We start from the raw sequence: 21,179 nt of genomic DNA on the forward strand, positions 1-21,179 counted from the left end.
GCGCGCAAAGTTAACCCGTTCGGAGCACGCCGGTCCCGACCGCGCGAGGGCGGAGCGCAGCGCGGCGGCCCCTGCGGGGGTCTCGCCTGACTCTCGAGGTCTGGGCGGCGCGGACGCTCCCGCCACTGCGGCGAGGGCCAGGCCCGCGGCCGCGCGCCCGCCGCCACCTCCATGCTGCAGCGCTGGGTCCAGCTCTTTGGCATCCGGCGGCCGCCGTTGCTTGCACGCTTCGTCGCGGTGTGCCCGGTTTCCGAGTCCGCCCGGGTCGTAGCCGCAACCCTGGAACTCAGCTGCTGGCCCCGCTTCTGAGCCGCTGACTCGCTCCGGAGCTAGGACGACGGGCGGGGCGCTCGATGCAGCGGCGCGTAGGGAGGCGGCTAGAGTGTGCAGAGCGGCCGGAACCGAGGACTGTGTGTGCGTGCGCGCGTGTGTGCGTGTGTTTGCGCGTGTTTTTCCTTCTACCCTTGAGGATGTGAATGGCTTCGCAACTGGCTGGTCCCTTAGAATTCTTGACTTTGAGAAGCCTTGGGCTGTGAGCTCAACCCACTTATTTAATCCATTTTACATGGTCGGTTGTATCTGGGGAAAAAAAAAAAAAGCTCAGCTGGGCAGGGGTGGGGGACCAAGGAAATCTTCTGGAAACACACACACACACTCTCTGACACACTCACAGGAGAAAGGAAGAATGAAGCAGGGAAGACTTTCATAACCTCCCTGCCGGCCCTTCCGTTTTCCGGGAAGAACCTGGGTGTTTTATATCTTTTAAGCCATTTTAGCATCTATCTGATGTTTCGCAAGACGCTCTCTTGTTAGCTACTGGTGTGTGTGTGTGTGTGCGCGCGCGTGCCTATCTGATGCAACTGTCTTTATCCAACTGCCCAGAAGCAAATGTGTTAACTCGGTGATGCCCCTCCATGCCCTGCTTCTCACAAAGCTCGGAGGACGCCCAGACCCGTTTTCTCGGCTGGATTCGGAGTGGCTGCCTGGCTGTGAACCCAGGTGTGTGGATAGCTTTGCACAGAGGCTTGGAAGGAGCCAGGATTAACTTGCTTCCAGGTACATTGCAAGATCGCCAGAGGGTCTTGTTTTCGTGCATTTAGACCTTTCTGTCTTGGCCAGAAGAATATTACGTTTCCGTCCACAGCATTTGAAGCCAAAAGTTCAGTCCTTGGAGCTGGTGTGCTGTACAAACAAGGTAACCAGGATTGCTTTTCAAACTGCTTAACAAAATCCCCGACTCCTCCTCAGCCCTTTCCCGGCTCCCTCCTCCCCACCAAAATGTCACCAGCTTTTGAATTATGTGGATTTGGTTTGGAGAAAAACTTGAAGGGAACGTGATCAAACAGCTATGCCAGACCGCTCTCTTTGCTGCTAGCTGTCCGGTGGGCCTCGAAGACGATCCTGATAAGAACCAGTTCCCTCCCTGCTTCTTCCTTCCTTTGCGGTCTGGGTGTGCGTGTGCAAGTGTGAATGCGAGTGCGCGCGCATCCGTGTGCGAGTGTGTGAGTGTGCGTGTGTCTGTGTGTGCGTGCGCGGTCGCCCTGCCTCTGCCCGCTTTCCGGGCGCGGAGCCGCGGGTTTCATGGGGCGATCGCCTCGGATCCCCCACCCAGCGCAACCTGCGGGCAGCGGCGGCAGTGGCAGGAGCCGCCTCTTCGATTCCCTAGGATGCGGGTGCTGAGCCATGGCAAAGGGCAGCGAAGTGACGAACAAGACCCGTGCAAGACTGTGAAAGCCACCTGGAGCCACCTTGCCGGGATTGTACCTGTGGGCAGAAAGTCCTCCTACGACCGTCTTTTCCCCTAGAGACAACCAGGTAACAAGCAAACGCCTCAACCGGTTTCCTTCTGATCTTATTTCTAGTGTCTTATCTGCATTGCAGGCTACTTTACTTATTAATGTTTTGAAAATCATTAAGGACTGGGTACTCAAGGGCGCCTGCTCTGTGATGTTGTAATATAATTTCTTGTAGTAGGTGGACTATAAATCTATACCTGAGCAATTAATCTAGCAGTGAAAACGAAGGGAATATGGTTACGCTCCACCCTAAGTGATATTTTTGAGAGCTAGGCTTGTTGAACGTGTCTGAAAACGCCAGATTAAAATCCCGTCTTTCTTTCAGGCTATGGTTGCCACAGACCATTTAGTTTCTAAACCTACCCAGATTGTGGGATGCGAGAGAGTGTTTGGTTTCCACCCATCATTTCAGTCAAGGATTCCTTTTGACCCTCTCTACCTCTGGTGTCAGGTTATTTTCCTTTTCTTGTCGTGGAAGAGCTTGCCAGATCCTTTAATAGTTGTAAATTACGCATCTGGAGACTTTGATCCGAAATGGAGTTTTCTTGGAACTTGCTTTGCATGGAAGGAAATACATTGTCGCGAGTGTGGTGAGATACGGTGGGGTTTTGCTGCCAGGGTTTGCTTATATGTAGCAGGATAAATCCGAGAAAAGAAGTCATTGTTAAAACTGGGGGAATGAGGCTAAAAACATAATCACCACCCAAGGCCATCCCCAACGGCATGGTTATGGAGGACTGGATGTGCGGTTTTGTTTTGTTTTATATCGCTATATAATATGTATTTTGAAAATTCTTGCCGGTACCTTGATGTACTACGAGCAGGTTGGATTTGCTACTGGCCTAATTAACATATTGGGTCTGAAATGGAGATTCTCAATATAGGTTGAGGCAGAGCAAATTAAGTTAACTTCCAAAGCCCCTTCCCCTCACACCTTATTCTCTTTTTTCTTTTCCCATCACCTCTGTATCTGTCCTCTACAGAAAATTTCACTTGCTTCTTGAGGGCATTAGGATTAACAAGATAAAGCACTTCCAAAGTAGTCTTATCAATGTTTCATTCGATAGTGTAGATGTCTGAATAATTCAGCTAAGGAGTGCTCGTTTGTCTCCCGCCTTCCGGAGCTGCCTGCTGGTTGCACGGAGCTGAGAATTTGGCCCCATGGATCACACGGCGCCCCACTCGGGGAGGGATTGACTGGGGCTGCTCCCGGTGTTTCTCTTTGCAGAAGCCGCTTAGGAAGTGTAGGGACGCCAGGCACCTTTTCCTCTGCCCGCTGCGTTTCTATAGATATCCATATGATGGCATTTCCAGACTACGAACTGGCCGCTAGCTGTTCTTGCTGTCTCTGCTCGCTGACGTCCCCAACTCCTCTGGAGTCAGGGCTTGACTGCTGCTGCAGCCCTCACAGGCTGGTGGTGCTACAAGGCCGTGCATGCAGCGGCTTGGGGGGCTGGGCTCCGCCACTGCAGCTGACACTTTTGGGGCGGGAGAGCTCAGCGGGCCCTTGGCGGACAGCAGGCGCATCATGGCCGAGGTGGCCGCCTGCATGTGAGAGAAGGGAGGTAGGGTAGACGCGTGGAGGCGATTGGTATCCCGCCCTACAGCCTGAGCCTAAAAAATCATTCTCTCTCCCTCCCTCTCCCTCTCCCTCTCTCAGTCTCTCTCTCTCTCTCGATCTCTCTCTCTTTCTCCCCCCTCCCCTTTTCCTCCCTCTCCCCCCTCTCCCTCTCCCCTTCTTCTCCTCCCCCTTTTCCCTCACTCTCTTTCTCTTTCCTTTCCTTCTCTTTTTCTCTCTCATTCCTCCTCCTTAAATGAATATTCAAGGAGGAGGGAAGCAATCTGGTTACAAAAATGTCTAAATATTCAATTGCATAATTTCTCAGGATGAAAAACCTCAGGTTTAGTGGTATATTTCCTGGATTTCCACTTGTTCCCTCCCCCACCCCTTTTGCTCTCCTGGATTTGATCAAGTCATTTACCGCCCCCCCCCCCCCCCCCCGGAAAATAGTGTTTCACTCATCTTCCTCCTCTTTTCACTTCCTTCAGTCCTTTTCCCACTGAATATTCAGTCCTTTGCTGGTGAAATCTTGTCCTGTGACCTCATCCTTCAGGAATGCAATACAAATGCATTAACTGATATTAATTGCTCAGAAACCTAGAAAGATTATGGTGTGATTCATGTTTAAAAATGCCATTCATTGGTGCAGATTGGAGTTAGGTTAAATGTGACAACCAAATAAATCTCCCAGCACAGGGTTTCATGTATAGAAAAAAGGTCCTCAACAAATAGAGGTTTCTGTCTCCCTTCCCTTCTCCCTTGTCTGGAGAGGTGGAAATGGTGGAAACCAGTTTGGAGATCTGTGCCCACTGCCCATTTCAAGTGGTAAGTGTGAAGTAGGGAATTTCACAGCAAAGCCTCCTTCCTTTTAAGCCGTTTTTTGGTCACTATTAAGAGAGGCAGAACAATAGGAAAGTCAGTACACCCATGGGAACAGAGGTGAGAAAGGTGGAAAGAAGTTGTCTCCTGATTCCTGCTCCCCAGATCTTTTCTCTTAGTCATTCTTTCTCTTTCCACGAGAAGAATGACCTTGAGCAACACTAGTCTTCTGTATCTCACACTCCTTTCTTTTCCTCAAACATACTATGAATATATGAACACATATACCCACGCCCAACTCATTTTCCTCCTAGTTCTTATGTTTGAAATATGATAGTCATCTGATAGATGTGTTTTGGGAGGGGTTTATCAAGGTATATTTCTGACTGATACCAGCCAGAGGTGACTTTCTTTCTTTCTTCTCCATAGGGGATAGAAAGAGCTGTGGTCACAGAAGGGAGAGTTTATTCACCTTTAATCGCTCTTCTGTTGTTTTTGTCTTGTCTGTCATTAAATGGATTCTTGTTAAAGCAGTGTCTGGTCATGGCCTTGGTGTTTAAGTGACCATCATATGTTATATTCAGCTTTCATCTTTTTCATGAATGACCATCATTTCCCTTTGTCCATTTAAACCAGTGTTCTGTTTCCTCTTGCTGCTTGAAGCACTTTTGGCTTTGTAGTTTTGCTGAGTTTTCTAGCTGGTGAAATTAGGATCTTGCTTTCTGCTGATACTATTGCTGTGCTGTTTTGTAGATGGGATGAGCTACTTGCAGATATCAATGTTCCTGCCTCTACATAAAACTCCTCAGTTATTTGAAGTACAATTTGTAATATATAATATTGCCAAGGGGTACTTGTGCCAGTTCTGAGGTTGGAGGAGAAAGCGCCTTGAAATTTTCTAAAGGCTTAACTGGCTAACCTTTTAACTCATTCCAGTGCTTTTTATTTTCTTATCTACTCAGAAATGTTACATAGGCATTAGTCTTCAGAATTGTGTGTATATAGTATAATTGGTTCTAAGTTTTATGATTCATTGAAAAATAAATATACAAATTTAGGCCTTAGAGATATAATTTTGACCCCCTAGTATGCATGGCTAACTGGGTAATTTTGCTAAATCATTCCACTGACGCACATGTACATAGCTCTGCCTTGTTCAACAAACCTTGAGATTCAGACCACTTATTATAATTCTATAGCCCACATTTTTATTCCTGTGGCATCCTTCAGTCATTGAACACTATTTAGAACTTAAGGCAACATAATTTGTCCATTACATGGTATGTGGATGGTGAAATTAAGAAGTATTATATTTGCAATTATTGCAGCTATTCTGGTTAGAGCTGAACTATTTTAGTTATGTTCTTTCAACATAAATTCTATGTTATTATGAGAACTCCAGTATCATAATAAGTATAACAGGAGGTAAAAATATAAGAATTTAATCCAGAGATAGCTAATGTTACATTTAAGTGTTTTCTGTAATAATTTTATGATAGATACTGTTCTGACAGATGCTTTTTACTGAACTATGACATAATTTAATATTGATTATGAAGATGGTTAACAAGTGATAGGAAATTACAATGGAATTCCATGGTTATGTAAGTACACTATCATTTTACTGATATCAAGTAAACCATATGAGAAGGTTTTATTACTTTAACTATCAACTACATTTGTATGATTTTGATTAGCTTTAATGACCCATGTTTGTTACGTTTCATGGTCACATTGGGAGGAAAAGGCCAACTGACCAATTTGGGTCTTCCCAGAATATCTTTTTGTAAAAGAACTCTGTCAAATCTTAAAGCTCGTGCTATTCTTATTGCACTTTCTTTGTGGGAGCATATATAGAATTTTTTGTTTAGAAAAAAACTTGCAATGAAATATTTTGAAATTGATGTTATTACAATCCTTGTGAAGAGCAATTACAGGCTCACAATTGAAAATTGAATCCATTTTCTCTCTTACAATAAAAAAAAGGGCTCTAGAAAATAATTAATAAGATAAATGATTAAAGTTAGATCCTTTTCAGCAATGCTGGCAGCTATTTCTGAATTCTTAGGAAAACAATGAAAGAAAATTCTAATTATTTCAATATATACTCAATCAGAATTAGTATATTTAATCAGGAATAGAAGCCACAAAATGCTGTTTATCTTAATCAATTTTCACTACGCACTGTGCAGTTCTTTTAGGGAAGTTCTAAAGAGCCCTTAAGGACACACTTCAATTACTCTCTGGACTCCATTTCCTATGTTGGCTTCTTTTTCCTGTCTTGAAGAAGGTTTTTGTGGATCTCTGTGGTGTTACCTTCAAAGTTACAAGGTATTTGCATTAAAGTGATTTACTGATTGGAGCATACCAACTATGTAACTGTGAAAGCTATCTCTTATCTTCTTTGGAGGTGTAGACTATGATATGTTTCTTATTAATTAGTACTTTTTTTTTTTCCCATGGTGTGAAAATTAGGTTATTACTGATTTATATGCTGTTGTTTATTAGTGCTTAGGTGTTTGTATAGTGACATTAAAATGCATATGATTTATATAGCAACACTGAGCAGTCCATTGAGTAGTGTATGCTATTCTATGTGGATATATATCTTGATATTACCAATATTCACAGATATTTTAATTTGAACTACTCATTTAATAGAAATATCTTTAAATTGAGATTTTGGGGGTTATTTATAGAATTAATGTAGAATATTTGCCATGTGTTGACTATTCAAATGTCAGACACTTTAACAACATTAGATTCTGACCTCAAGGAATTTAATTTATTAGTAAGATGAAAGATAAGCTTGAAAGTAGTTTACTAGGTGCTACTTGATTCTATTTTGATGTTGTATGTTTTGTAATAAGGGATAGAGAGGTAATCATAGTCCAGTTTGTGGGGTCAGTATTGTGTACTGGTTAGAAGGATGAACTTTGGAATTCCTCAGTTCTGTCTCAGGCCTGTGTAACCTTGAGCAAATCTTTTAACTTCTCTGAGCCTTGGTATCCTCATCTAAGAAATGAAGCTAATAATATAATCAATGTCATATGGTTGTCTGGAGGTTTCAGTGATATATTAGGAGATTAACCGTTATCACCGTGGTCATTGTTATCATCAGCCTCTCATCATTAGCTAGAATGAGGATGAAGAAGGAAACTAAAAAAGGTGGAAATTGGATGACTTCAGAGCCAATGCTTAGGATTATGGAACCTTAGGGTTTTAAGGAATACTAAAGCTCATCCAGACCAGGGATCACAGACCAGTGCCTTTAGAGACCTGGCAGAAGATATAAAGCAGTGAATCTGGCTGGGTTTAAGAAATCATAGGCTGGAGTACTTCAGGTAAATTTGGAAGTGCATGATATTCACATTTAAATTCATTTTAACCCCTAATGGACCAGGCATCATGAAACTTCTAAGTAATCCTGATATTTGTTCAATCTTAAAATTTCTCTAAAGCATCCCTGTCAAGTAGTCATGTTGCCTATCCTTGAGTACATTTATTGATTCCTAAATCATTTCACTTAAAATAGACTTTTCCATTTTTTTATATCATAATTTTTTTATATTTTTTTGTATCATAATTTTTGGTTGTGCCAAAGTCTTGCATCCTGTAGCTTCTACATAATTTTCATATGGGGAGCACACATAAGTCCAATTCCTACAGACAGTATTTGAAGTATTTGAACTAAGTTATTTGAGGTTCTCACCTCATGATTGCTCTGCTTATGATTACACATACTTATGATTATAAGCACTTGTTTTTTAATGACTAAAATTCACCAATTGGTGTAAGTGTGTCCTAATCACCAAGAATGACAAAGCTTTCAAAGAATGATATCCCCAGGCCTGGGGTTGGTGAGCAGAAGCGGGACCACTGTCAGGAGTGTAAATTCACATGGTCTTTCCCTCAGGATGTAGTTCTGATAGTTCTGATCAGCCATAGCTCCCACTTTGATCAAACATGTCAGACCTTCCGCCATAACAAATTCATGCACCAGATCCTTGTCATCCTGAAATACCTGCTTCAAGGAGAAAAGGACCCTTCTTAAATCTTGTCCATTGGAGTTAAACAGTTTTTAGTTATAGCCTGAAATTAAACTGGTTTGGGATAGTTTTTTAATGTGTCATGGTTCCAAGCCCTTTGATCTTTTATGCTCAATAAATATTAGCTAGTATTAGTGTTCTGTTCACCTTCTTCTGGACAGGTTCCAGTTTCTTTATCTCACTTTTCATTGAAATATGGTACCCGCTACTGACAACTCATGTGGTCATTAGTGTAAAGTTGAGCATGGACATTTTTTTCCTTGCTTTCCTAGAAGATAGAGCAAGTACATGCTCTAACCCCCATCCTCCACTCATGTCAGACATCACTATTTGATCAATGCCTTTTTTCCTGCTGAGCCTGGACTGTCACTGGAATCCTTAAGTTGTGCCCACTGACCACAAGGTTAAAAGTGTTTGCCATTCTGAGTCTAGCCACATGCTAGAGACCACTTTCTTCACATTCACATTGTGCTATTTGCCCCACGATGGCCAAATTAATTTACACTAAGTATTGACATAGAATTAACTTATAAATTGTAATGCTGTTGTTCATGATAAATATGAAAATCAATGAACTAGAGCAAGACAGGAAAAGTAGATTTTCCTCTCTCAAAGTGATTGGTTGGCAGCATCATGGACACACTGATCTAGACAAGAATGTCTGAAGTCCCTTCTTTGATTCCTTCAACAAACATTTATTTGGCATTTAATGCATGCTTAGGTCCTCTACTCATCCCTTTCCCTTTGAGACACAAAAGCAAAAAAGGCCCAGTGCTACTCTGGGGAAGCTGGGATTGAGAGGGAGGGACAAATATTACTTCAGAGAGGCCTGAGTCAGTCTTGATGACAGTTCTCAAATGTTTGCTTCTTAGTTTCCCCTTGGCCTAGATGATATTGATTTCTATAATATTTACTAAATTAGTTTGAGTTACCTCCTCCATTATTGAATAAAGTAAACTTGTAGGCTCCTGGCAGTTTCCCTAGCCCCCATATGAGATTATCTGATTTCTAAAACAGGGGAAAAACAACTTGAATACAGAAAAATACAGTAAATCTACAGTAGAACTCCCTTTATCTGTTATCCTTGTGAAATATTTCTTTTGATTATCAACATTATACATAACTTTGAACATTATTCCTTTTAGATATAACATTTTAAAATGTTTACTAAAAGTTTTATTTCTAATGTGAATATAAATAATTATTGAAATCAAAATACAAGTTCTAAGTATAATTAACCTTTTCTTAAAGTCTCTGGGTCTTCATTATATACATTAATGATTAGTTGTCTTTGAAAGACTTCAGGGACCAATCCATGACATGTTCAAGGCAGTTATGCTGAGATAAATTTTCCCCCATTTTTTTTTTCTTTATCTTCTCTGTATGAATTTTCTTTGTTTTTCCTCAGTTTCATATAGCTATTTTTTTATCAGCATACCTATCTTCCCTTTTATCTCAGTGTTAAAGAGTTTATTAATAAAATAACAAAGTTGTTAATGTTTGTAAGTAAAAGCCTAATGCTGAGTAAAAGTCTGAGGCCTTCTCCTCTGAGGAAGGCACCTGAGCTTTCCTGCATGTATTTGTGGGTGAAGCAAAGAAAGATGCTATTATATCTTGGACAATATATTAAATATATATATGATCATCATTATCACCTTCATTATTTTCTGAGGACATATTCTGTGTCAGGCACTGTTGGTTTTTAACTTTTATCTAATCCATGCAGTAATCCTTTATTGCTCAGGTATTATTGTTAGGAGTATTTTATGGGGGGTACAAGCTGAAGCTCAGGACAGTTAATTGACTTGGCCATGATTATACTATTATTAGATGATAAGGCTAATATCACTTATTTTAAAGAATATGCTACATCTGCTAAACGTAGGGGAAGGGTTTCTGTTTTCTTCTACATATTTTGGCTGTTTTCTGTTGATTATTACATAAATTTGTTTTTTACCTCCTTCAAGAATGATGGCTACTCTCTTCGTGAACATGCAATGTATGCTTGATTTCTTTTGCCCTTTATGATACTTTATGTTTTGTCATGTTTTATATATGGAAGTTTATGAAAAGCCTTTATGGTTATCCATTAGGGGATTTTGTAGCTGTTTGTATTGAGAAGGAGGTGTTTGCATTCTGAATCTTGGTTATAATTATATACTAAACTTCTGGCTGAACTGGATTGTGTGATTTTTGGTGATTTACTCACTCTAATTCCCAATTCCCAAAAACAATGGGACTTACAAGCCATTGTAACCTGGCTGGTAAGCCGTTAAGTAATTAATGAATAATTATTCCCTTCAGTACTTTCCATAGTCCAGAAAAATCATAGACGTCTGTAAGATTAGGATCGATAGATCTTAGAGATCACTCTGTTCATCATTAAAAACTTTGCATTTGTCTAATCCTGCTTTACCTTCACCCACCTCTTTTCCTTTGCTATGTTATTTGTGGAGGACTAGGAAGAAACCAAGTAATAATATAATTTCTTCTGGTTGAATACAAATTTCAATGCTGTTATTTCAAAGACAGAGGGCCTAACATCCAGTTCAAATCTGATACTTAATTCTAGAGATATTGGTTGGCAGGACAAATACTTTCTAAATAAAGCTCTGTGGTCTGTTCCCATCTGTGATCTACTTTCTTACCTCCTGTGGTGGATTCAAAATGACAAGCTTGTTGCAGATCCTCCCATCAATAATCGGCATCTCTTCTGCCCCCTTGATTCTGGGGTGGCCTTGTGGCTTGCTCTGATAAATTGGTATGGTGGAGGTGGCATAGTATAACTTCCAAGGCTAATCCCCAAGCGACTGTGGAACTTTTGCTTTTGTCTTCCTGGAACAATGCTGTTGTCATGTGAGGAAGCCTGGGTTCCCCTGCTGGAGACAAGCAGCTGGTCTGCAGCCAGCAACAGTGGCATGTGAATGCTGTGTGAATGGGGGAGGACACCTTAGACCATGACCAAACTGAGCCTCCAGATGCTTATAGTCAATGAGTGACACCAGTTGAGACCAGGAGAAGAACCATCCAGCTGAGGCCAACCCAAATTGCTCACCTGTAAATCCTGGGCATAAGATTTTTAGTCTTGGCACTTAGAGTTAAGGTTGGCAACTAGGGTATTTTTGGTTAGGACTTATTTAACTACAAGTAGGAAACCTGATCCAAATTCGCACAAGCGTCAAGGAAATTTCTTGGTTCACACAATCAAAAACCTAAAGCAGGGTTATCTTCAGGCACAGCTTGATTGAACATTGGAATATTTGATAAAATGAGATCCAACTTTCAGCTCTATTTCCTATTGGTTCTTTTCTCAGACTCGGACAGGTGGGTCATCACAACCCTAAGTTGAAATGCTTTAGAGAATGAGAGAGACTGAGAAAGGGAGGGAGGGAGAAAGTGGAGGAAAAAAAGGAGGGGAAGAGGGATGGAAATAGGTAGAGATAGAAAAATGGAGAGAGAGAGAGAGAGAGAGAGAGAAAGAGAGAGAGAGAGAGAGAAACTGCCCCTGACAGTAATAACAAGTATTCTGAATTGGTTCTTTTCAGCCCTGATTGTCTGACCAGTGCCTTATCACCATCTCTGAATTGGTTAGGAGGAGCCAAGACACTGTTTGGTTTATTTACTCCTTCCTTCCTCAAAGTTTTCCCTTTGCCCCCCTTTCTCCCTCCTTTCTTTCAGAATTCAAAGACCTCTCCTCTCCTCCACAGGACAGGAGAAGTTTGAATGTTTTGAAATTCAAAAGCCAATAAGGCTTTAGTGAAATTTGAATACTTTGTTTTGATAATCCTGGTTTCCGGCTTTAAGATTTCTTAGCAAGTTTTTTTATTTCAGGAAAACAAATTGAAAAAGGTCAGGTCACAGACTTACTGTAAAATATTTTAAATAAGTGGGTTTAATAAAATTCTACCACAAAGAAAATTGCATCTATTTATTATTGAGAAGTTAAAAAACACCTGTAATATTTGTGTAAGCCAAACTTAGTCTTACTCTAATAGAAAAGTAAGAGGCTATTTATATATGTATATAATACATAAAAACATGGAAACACACTTAGTAGTTTTTATCAAATACTAAATCTCTATTAATACACATGCTGTATATTGTAGAATTCATAATTACTGCACTTCAAAAGAAGATTGTAAATAAATTCTAAGCTATGTGGTAGTGGGAATATAATCACCGTTTATTCATTTGAAATAATATAGTGTGGTAAAATAATAAAAGAGAAAATGATAATGGCTGAATTTATATATAATTAAAAAAAAGTGTCAGATTCTTTCTTAGGATTTCTTTTTCTCTTTATAAAATGGAGCACATACAAATGCTGAGTAATTAGGGTGGCTTTTGTGTTTGTTATCATGATCTATTTTCCAACCTTCTGAAGTAAAGCGTTCTCCATTATGATTTATCCGTCTCTAGTAATCATATTCTTTTTAAAAGTGCTAAATCCACACTTTCTTGTCAATTTCCTTTTTTAACTTTCTAGTACAATTTCATTTTAGACTTATAGATGATAATTATGTCCTCAATTTCAACTGGGATAAACTTTCTGGTATGATTTCACTTAAAGGAAGGAAATAATAGACTTCTGACACGGGGAGAGCTGGGGTCAGTTTGGGAGCTTCAGATTCAGCATGGGATCAGCTCTTCCTTTGAAGCTGCCTTCCACTGCCCCCCTTAACTCATTGCTTTCCCTTCAGGAAGGATCAGTGAGTTCCCACAGTGGTTAAATAAAGTGTCTTCCATTTAGCAAATAAAGCAACAGCTAAAATTAATATCTTTGGAGATTTTGGAAACTTTCTGTGTTTCGGAAAGTACCTGTTTGAGTTCCTATTAAATAGCATATCAGAAAAGTGACCAAATAAGATTCCTATGTTTTGTGGGGAACTTGAACATGGTGATGCAGTTACAGGTATGCACTATTTAGTGTGGTTTCAAGAAGTGTTTTCATAATCAGTTTTTAATGTTGTGTTATAAAGTGGCACAAAGAAATTGAATATATATATATCCCATATTCTCTAGCCTTAATTGCCAACTGTAGGCAATATCTACTCAAATTATTATCATTATTAAATTGTACTGGAAAGGCTTCTTAAGATCATGTATTCTTAAGACATGAATAGACATGAATATTTATCTTCATTTTAAGCTTACTTGAGTTAGTGGAGATGTAAACATGAACATGTTTCTATAGCCAATTTTTGGTCACAAAATTTATTAACTAATTATGACGAAATCACAGCTCCTATTCTGCCTCTGAGGAAATGCATTGTGGCTATCCAGTGTTCCTAATGTTACTAGTTTAATCTATTAGAGATGCAAAAAATTCCTGAATTACCAAGAAGGAAATGGTTTATGTGCCACTGCATATAAGGTATTTCAATGTCAAATACCTTGGGCTTCAGATATCCAGATTTTGAAATAACCTCAGTCTCATACTTGACTATGGGTAGCACATAATCCATAGATTTTACTAGATAAATTACTTCAGAATATTTACTCTTAAGAGTAGAGTCCAAGATATTGTACTTTTAATCCTTTTAATCAATGTGCACTGGAATTTGAATGACTGGTTAGTTTTACTGCCATTAGTTCTTTGGTGGAAGTATATTGCTATTCTTTAGTTAAAATCATCAATAGATTGTTCATAATCATTAACTAGGAGGATATACTGTAAGGTGATATCATATCATTTGCAGCCTCTTCAGATGATTGTACTGTGGGGAAAATCATTATGCTGGAAGGTTATCAGCAAAAATAGAATAGAGCTAGAGGCATAAAAATAGCTCTCTCTTCCCTGTTTTTTTTTTTCTGGTAGAATACTTATGGTAGTGATTTCTACTGCACGAAACCTGCAAAGTACAATAAAGACTCATTTTTAATTGAAGTAACCCTGAGATTTTTGAAGTGTAACCAGTGATAGACTGAGTGACATTATGATAAGCAGCAATTGAATTACGAAATATTGGTTCTCTGCATTACTGCTGGGAACCTTAATCTACAACAACAGCAACAACAAAGCAAAAACAAACAAAAACCACATCCTGCTATCCTTTTATATCAGTTCTGTCACAGCTCACAAAAAATGAAAAATAATAAAATGAATTTTTAATTTTCTCCATCATTTTCTTTTGTTCTTCTGACTGGATTAAATAAAGCATGCCCAGCATGATTCTCATTTTGTTTCTTTCCTTTGTATTAGTTCCATAAAAAATGACTATTTCCAGAAAAAAAAAACTTAATTACAGGTAGTCAGTTGCCAGTTTAATTTTTAATGAAACACCTCTAAGAATACACTTTTTGCTAGTATTTTGACTCATATTTTTCTAAGGTATGTCTTGTTTCATTATCTTCATCATGATTAAATGATGACTATTTAGAGATACATTAACAAACCAGACAGGATAATACAATTACAGACTGATGTTCTTTATATAGTACTTGTACTGTTCTCCAATACTGATAAAGATAATAGGATTAGAATATGGCTTTGGAATTTATCTCATAGATATACTGGCCCAGATTAAATATTTATTACAAGAAAGTTTTATTGCAGCATTATTTGTAATAGCAATAACACAACTTCAAAAACTCTATACAACATAATAATTCATCAATAATGGGCAGGCCTCTTAATGGAATATTGTGCTGCTCTTTAAATCAATGAAATAGATATGTATTTGTTGATAAAGAAAGCTGTCCAAAATATATGGTTACATAAGAAATGTGAGTTATGGTGGGTTTAATGTGATCTCTTTGTGTAAAAATATCCATACACATATATGTACATACATATAAATTATCATTTAATGGAAGATACATATACAGAAAAATAGATGGTGGTTCCCTCTGGTGTTGGGGGGGTTCAAATGATGTTCAACATTATCCTTTTATAGAGTTTGAATCTTTTTATCTTGTAATAATTCATAATATTACAAAGCTGATATATAAGGTTTTAATAGACAATATTTTGATACAGAGAATAAAATTGTATGTAATGAATATTTCAAAATAATGAAGTCAATATATTCTAGTTATTATACTATGAAGTGTTTATATGCTAACTAAAATATCAGTGATATTTACAAATTTATTTTCTAAAAAGAATTAGCACATCAGAAAATTAGCAATCAACTTATCCAGAATGCTGTGTTCACACGTATAAAACAAACTATGTGCCTGGCTATGAGTGTGAATTCGTAACAGCATGAAATGCCAAAGATATTCATTTGCTTGAGAGCTTCTGCTTTGCCTTATGTTGAAGGTTGTGTGTGTGTGTGTGTGTGTGTGCGCGCGCGTGTGTGTGTGTGTGTAGTATTCATAAAACCTGAATATTTAATTTAATCTAAAATAACATGAGACCTTTAACCTCCAGGATAAAGGATGTTTCATTCTGGGCTCTATTGAAGTTCATAAACTCATGTTTCTAGAGACAGGAATTTTCATTGTTTTGTGCTCCTTTATGTCAGGCCCAGCACAGTTTGACTGTAAATTAAATCATTAAATCCAAAATGAATTTTTTTTCTAGAGTCGTAACATAATTGAAAATACATCTATGTATTATAATTTACACCAATTTATTAAACATACCTCCCCCCAATTTGGGAGACCCTGCTAGGGGACCAAGCTAGATAATTGATAATAGAAAAAAAGCTACTGAATTCCACATTGATAGGGATAAAAGTTTTAGTTTGATTCTGTACAGAAGAATGAAGCCATACTTTTGAAAACAATGTATTTTGTCTCATATTTTATTAAAAATTGGTTATAATTGCAACTGTGTGTTCCTAAGAAGAAAGAAGTACTTGCCATATTTTTCCTCTGCACATTTTCAAATTAAATTGATCAATAGTATAAAAAGATATTTTTCACTTGACATTTAACTTGCACAGCTGAATTTTAAGGGGGCCAATTTTTAAAAAATTATTTCCCAGTTTTTATTTAGATATAATTCACATACCATAAAACTTACCCCTTTAAAGTGTAGAATTCGGTGGTTTTTAGTTTATGTACAAGGTTTTGCAATCATCACCACAATCTAATTCCAGAATATTCCACCACCCACAGAAGAAACTGTACCCTGTAGCAGTCATATCCCATTCTCCCCTCCCAGGAGGTTAATTTTTGGGAAAACATACAAGCAAAAAAGCAAAGCAAACAAACAAAAACAATTTTAAAAAAATACACAGAAAAAACAACCAGGGCTTTAAGAAAAGTAGTTTTCCCAAGGGCCTTTCTTAATCTTTTAGTTAGTCAGATCAGTTTCTTTTGACACATCATTGTAGATATTTTTTCATTTGTTAAGTTTCATTCTGCTATATCCTCATGTGTTGGTAGCTATGCGCTTGATTCCAACAGTTACCCAACTTCATTTTCATTGACTTCATGAAATCCTAATTTTTATAAATGAAATTGCAGTTCTACTTCACTATAGATATATATTGTATTTGTAATGCAAAGGGGATGATAAAGAGGTTGACAACATGGTTAAAGATACAGCTATCTCTATATGGATCTGCTTGTCCATCTATCTGTACTGATATTAAGAAGAGTAGGATATTTGAATGGAGATTACATTAAGTGATGAGTGCATCAGTGAATATTGTCTTGTAGTCACACTTTTTGCTGCTTTAAACAATTTTGCAATTTCGTAGACTTGAGTAAGAAAATTAGGGTAAGAGTGCCTTTGTATAGCACTTGAATTTGTATACATTTTCCCCCCTCATGAGAGAGAAACAACAAAACGTACTTAAATTTTCCATTTATGTTATTGACAATTAAGATTATTCTATGGTATGAATTAATTTTATTGCAGATAAGCAAGTTGCTAAATTCTTAGTATTTGCCGTTTTAGGTTTTAGTGACTCTTGGCTGATAACTAATCTCAACCTTGCTGAGTTGATTTTTGTTTGTTTACCTTTTTCTGACAACTGGTTCTGCAGCATGCTGCAAAAAATAATTGTACTCTAAGTAGAAACTGTTTTGTAAAGGATGAAGCTTATCTGATCTACCAACGCTGAGTTCCTGAATCTTGACTTTGATTTTAAGTTTCTTTTTACGGCTCGTTTTTCCTACTAAGGCGTTGGGGACACCATTTTATCAGAGTGGATGATAGGAAATGATGGTTCTCTGTAGGCTAGTCCTCTTTTTAATGTTACCAGCTTCTGCCTATTTAACTCACATTCATTCATTCGACAAACATTATTGATGACATTGTACATGCATGGAGTAGGAACTTAATTAAATATTCAGCAGTAAACAAGACAGTGGTAATTCTTGCCCTTTTGGAACATATAGATTAGCAAGGAGAAAGATACTAATGAATTCAGGATTTGATGGATATTTTTTTGAGTACCAATTATGTGTCTGGTATTAGCATTAAAAATGTGGAAGGAAAGTTATTTTAGGTTATTTGTTTTCCTTAATCCTTTGCTTTTTTTTGTTGTTTGAAATGTGTTATTTTTGTTGTTGTTTATTTTAGTTTTTCAATAAAGTTAAAAAAAATTGGGGTGGCTTTACACACAGGAGGACAGGTACAGCATGGGAAATCCAGTGTACTGAGGGGGCATGTACAATGGGATCCCTGTCAGGCTCACCCCCATCTGGGTCTCCTGTCAGCCCATGCTCCATATTAATAGATGATGATGCGTGATAGACTCTATGTCAGGACTGTTGTTCTGACTCTCGTAACTTCTCATTTAGTATATAAACTGTTAAAATACAAATGTTAAGCTTGGTTTATGACAAGCTGTTTCTTTTATAGATATTTATATATCTTTATTGATCCATACAGAGCATTAAAGATGTTAGAGACGCCATGTGTCTCTGTATTTGCAAAAACCCATTCTGCAGTTATTCATGAGGTCTGGGGAATTCTCTACTGTTATTTCTATTTTAGATAATATAGACTGCTCTATCTGAAGTAGTGGGTTGGACATTACTTTGAAGAATATTCCCCATTAATCAAAAATGTATTGCTCTACAGTTGTTTCTTGTATTATACCATCAGATATTTTATCCAAAAACTGGATCCTGGGGTTTTACTGTTTATCCAACTTCATGTTCACTTATTTGTGGCTATACTTCCATTTTGTTTTAAAGTCTTGGAAGAGTTTCCTCTTACTTATTTGTGAAGTAATCCATTGTTTTATCTCATCTCTCATCTGCACATCCACATATTCAATGTCCTGTACATTGTTTAGGCTAGACAAATACCATTTTATTTCTCTGAATGGAATTTCCTGATTGTATAGCCAGTGAAGCTGGCACAAACTCTGTCCAGGGATTGCTAAACTATTTACATTTCTCCAAACACACTAAGCTATTGCATGTTTTTATATCTTTGCTATATTTTTTCTTCTTCCTGAACTATGATTTTTCCCCACCATCCCCTAATTAATCTCCTTTTGGAGAAGGGTTCCCTGATTCATCAAATCCATATTACCTTCAAATCTTATGTCCAAGAGAGACTTCAGGTGGGTTTCTATGTTTCTGTGCAAAGTAGCCTTATGTTGGTGCAGAGTCAGTCCCAGGCTCTTTGAGCAGACATTTTTCTGAGAACTTTGCTTTTCCATATAGTGGCCATTCTATGTCAGAGCATTCTTTCATCATAGCATTTACACATTGTAGTTAAATCATCTGTTTATCTTTCTCTCTGTGTATCCCAGACACTAATGTCTTCAAATGCATGATATTTTTAACAGTTTTTAAATCTTTTTATCCCAGTGCCTAGAATAGTGCTTAAAATATTTTCTAAATGAAGCACTCATTTACACAAAGAGTACTAATGGTGGCACAAAACACAGGCAACAGTTTTCTCAGGGACTTTCTCCTATTGTTGATATGAAGCTAATGATTTGCTGTAGAATAATATTTGAAGACCTTTTCTCAATAAAGAAATACTGGGAGGAACTAGGAACAACTTAAATACACGTCTTGAATAAAATTTCAGAAAATTTCCTCTTAAGGCAATAACTTCTTCTAGATATTTAATTATCTTTCTCATTTGATTGTTGGATCATGTAAATTCAGCAAATGCTGTTAGTGTTTATCATTTCAAAATTAAAATTTGAATTATTGATCGTTTTCAGGGATTTCTGGAGGCTGCTTTTGAGAAATGCATGGCCTTAAAGTAATGGATCACTTTCTTAGATTTTATTCTTCCCATTTGTTTAATCTCTATCCATATGATTTGCTCCAAACCCAGAAATACTAATTATTTTCAGTACATTATATACTATAGTTTTCATTTATGTACATGTACCGTAAATTCAAATGAAAGATTGTAAATAATGAGAAACATCTCATTTATTTCAGAGCATTAATAGTTTGTGTTACATACTTTTGAGAGGACGTAAGTAAAAAATGATAATTTTCTTTTACAGTCAAGAAATCTTAGTCATGTAAGACATACATACCTATGCTTCAGTCATTGGACATAAATTTCTCTACTCAAGTGTTCTTTGCTCATGTATTTTTTAAAGAGCATTTTATATAAAATTAGACATATTTTATCTTCTTGAGGCTTTTCATTTTATATTTGTATTAGCTCTTTAACATTTCACTGGTTATTTTCTGTATTTCCTTGTAATTCATTGTCCTTAGCTGGAACTCTTACTAATTAAAATCTGAAGATCTTTTCTGACTTATCAAATGTTAGAGTGAATTAGGATGGAATGGCTGATATAAAGTTATAAACTCTACTTATACTCTTCCCTCTTTTAATCCACTCTGTACAGTCCTGTAAGATAAATCTTCTTCAAGTGCTTCAGTCATATAATTTCCCATCTCAGAAACCTCTAAAGGCTCCCCATTGCTTATTAAATTAAATTCAGACTTGCTCGCTGACATTCATGACCCTCCAAACTCCAGTAAGATCCAGCCTTTAGCCTCAACTGTGACTACTCCACTACTCTTTGCTCACACTGTACACAACAAAACTGAATTATTTGCTTTTCCAGACTATTCTCCCCCTCCCCCCCCCTTTTTTTTTCTTTCCCCTTCTGTGCATTTCCTTGGGTGGAAAACTTGCTCTTGTATCATTTCTGACTATTCAAACTCAACTTCAGAGCCCATCTCAGGAAGTCTCTTGTGATTTATTCACTCAACAAATATTTATCTGGCAGGCATTATCAAAGATGCAGTGGACAAAAAAAGACAAAAACTTATTACTATGAGCTTATTTATTTTAGTCAGGTGAAATAGATGATAACCAACCAAATAAATATATAAAACATTAAATGATGAGAAGTACTATGAAGGAAAATATTGCAAGTATGATTTGGGATGTGGAGTTGGAGAGGGAAGGCTGGTATTTTATCGAGCATCATCAGGAGCATGTCCTCCCAATTAGGGACATTTTCAGAGAGGTCTAAATGAGTGGGGAAATAAGTCATGAGACATCCAGAAGAAGAATAGAGACTGAGGAAATGGTGGGTCCAATACCCTGAGGCAGAAGCAAGCTTGACATATTTATAAAATAGCTAGGAGATAAGTGTAGCTGAAGAGTGACAGAGTCGTAATCGAAGAAGAGGTTAGAAAAGAAAGCAGGTGGGCATATCATTTAGGTCCTGTGGATCAGGCTAAGGATTTTAGCTTTCAGTGTGCAAGAGATAGGAAGCTAGGAAGAGTTTGAGCCGAGTCATGATATGAAATGGCTTATGTGTTAAAGAATCACTCTCGTGGCTGCTTTTCAACAGACTGTAATACTCAAAGGGAAGACGGGAGCACAAAAAGCTATACTGATCAAGATTTGATGGTGGTTTGGACTAGGGTTATTAGTTATGGCAAAGACGTAGAAGGTGGCTGAATTCGGTTTTTTTTTAGTTTTATGAAATAACGAAGTATGTTTAAAAGGAAGATAAGAAATCACAAAGAAAAATTCTTTAGCATTCCGGGGAACCATTCTTCATCTTCAAAGCTACCATTATTTTCATTATACTATTACTGTGTGCC

General features: G+C 37.7%; 1 protein-coding gene across 7 annotated transcripts in view; it reads left to right on the top strand.

The window, feature by feature from the left end:
- Window positions 1-469: 469 nt before the first annotated feature.
- Window positions 470-21,179, top strand: part of LRFN5 (leucine rich repeat and fibronectin type III domain containing 5) — a 323,828-nt gene continuing 303,118 nt past the window's right edge. For 3 of the 7 annotated variants that reach the window (XM_037834901.1, XM_037834907.1, XM_037834903.1), the window contains exon 1: window positions 471-1,815. The gene's annotated coding sequence lies outside the window, so the exon portion shown is untranslated. Of the gene's footprint in view, window positions 1,816-21,179 lie in introns of all 7 variants that reach the window. The other 4 variants (XM_037834902.1, XR_005216547.1, XM_037834904.1 and 1 more) reach the window with 4 other exon arrangements.

The sequence above is a fragment of the Choloepus didactylus genome, chromosome 4, assembly GCF_015220235.1.
Source record: "Choloepus didactylus isolate mChoDid1 chromosome 4, mChoDid1.pri, whole genome shotgun sequence".
Taxonomy (NCBI): domain Eukaryota; kingdom Metazoa; phylum Chordata; class Mammalia; order Pilosa; family Megalonychidae; genus Choloepus; species Choloepus didactylus.